Source organism: Prunus avium, chromosome 8 (genome assembly GCF_965620075.1).
Source record: "Prunus avium chromosome 8, drPruAviu1.hap1.1, whole genome shotgun sequence".
In the NCBI taxonomy this organism is placed as follows: domain Eukaryota; kingdom Viridiplantae; phylum Streptophyta; class Magnoliopsida; order Rosales; family Rosaceae; genus Prunus; species Prunus avium.
In genome coordinates, this window is record NC_142291.1 from 17236493 (window position 1) to 17238545 (window position 2053).

Below are 2053 nucleotides of genomic sequence, written 5' to 3' on the forward strand. Positions count from 1 at the left end.
TCGCTAGAAGTATGGAATACACCAACCACTCCAATTAGGAACGAACTGCCGTTGAACCTGAATTGTCCAATTTGGAACACCTATTGATTTCGTATGGAACCCCAAACTTGTGCAACATCATAATATGATGGGAGGAGTCATTTAGTGAGTTTTGAGGGAAATCCAATCGCTAGAAGTATGGAATACACCAACCACTCCAATTAGGAACGAACTGCAGTTGAACCTTAATTGTCCAATTCCTCACACCTATTGATTTTCGTATGGAACCCCAAACTTGTGCAACATCATAATATGATGGGAGGAGTCATTTCGTGAGTTTTGAGTGAAATCCAATCGCTAGAAGTATGGAATACACCAACCACTCCAATTAGGAACGAACTGCCGTTGAACTTGAATTGTCCAATTTGAAACACCTATTGATTTCGGATCGAGACCAAAACTTGGGCAACATCATAATATGGTGGGAAGAGTCATTTCGTGAGTTTTGAGTGAAATCCAATCGCTAGAAGTATGTAATACACCAACCACTCCAATTAGGAACGAACTGCCGTTGAACTTGAATTGTCCAATTTGGAACACCTATTGATTTCGGATCGAGCCCAAAACTTGGGCAACATCATAATGTGGTGGGAGGAGTCATTTGGTGAGTTTGAAGTGAAATCCAATCGCGAGAAGTATGGAATACACCAACCACTCCAATTAGGAACGAACTGCCGTTGAACTTGAATTGTCCAATTTGGAACACCTATTGATTTCGGATCGAGCCCAAAACTTGGGCAACATCATAATATGGTGGGAGGAGTCATTTGGTGAGTTTTGAGTGAAATCCAATTGCTAGAAGCATGGAATACACCAACAACTCCAATTAGGAAGGAACTGCCGTTGAACTTGAATTGTTCAATTTCTCACACCTATTGATTTCGTATGGAACCCGAAACTTGTGCAACATCATAATATGATGGGAGGAGTCATTTCGTGAGTTTTGAGTGAAATCCAATCGCTAGAAGTATGGAATACACCAACCACTACAACTAGGAACGAACTGCCGTTGAACTTGAATTGTTCAATTTCTCACACCTATTGATTTCGGATCGAGCCCAAAACTTGGGCAACATCATAATATGGTGGGAGGAGTCATTTGGTGAGTTTTGAGTGAAATCCAATCGCTAGAAGTATGGAATACACCAACCACTCCAATTAGGAACGAAATGCCATTGAACTTGAATTGTCCAATTTGGAACACCTATTGATTTCGGATCGAGCCCAAAACTTGGGCAACGTCATAATATGGTGGGGGGAGTCATTTGGTGAGTTTTGAGTGAAATCCAATCGCTAGAAGTATGGAATACACCAACCACACCAATTAGGAACGAACTGCCGTTGAACTTGAATTGTCCAATTTGGAACACCTATTGATTTCGGATCGAGACCAAAACTTGGGCAACATCATAATATGGTGGGAGGAGTCATTTGGTGAGTTTTGAGTGAAATCCAATCGCTAGAAGTATGGAATACACCAACCAACCCAATTAGGAACGAACTGCCGTTGAACCTGAATTGTCCAATTCCTCACACCTATTGATTTCGTATGGAACCCCAAACTTGTGCAACATCATAATATGATGGGAGGAGTCATTTTGTGAGTTTTTAGTGAAATCCAATCGCTAGAAGTACGGAATACACCAACCACTCCAATTTGGAACGAACTACCGTTGAACTTGAATTGTCCAATTTCTCACACCTATTGATTTCGGATCGAGCCCAAAACTTGGGCAACATCATAATATGGTGGGAGGAGTCACTTGGTGATTTTTGAGTGAAATCCAATCGCTAGAAGTATGTAATACACCAACCACTCCAATTAGGAACGAACTGCCGTTGAACTTGAATTGTCCAATTTGGAACACCTACTGATTTCGGATCAAGCCCAAGACTTGGGCAACATCATAATGTGGTGGGAGGAGTCATTTGGTGAGTTTTAAGTGAAATCCAATCGCGAGAAGTATGGAATACACCAACCACTCCAATTAGGAACGAACTGCCGTTGAACTTG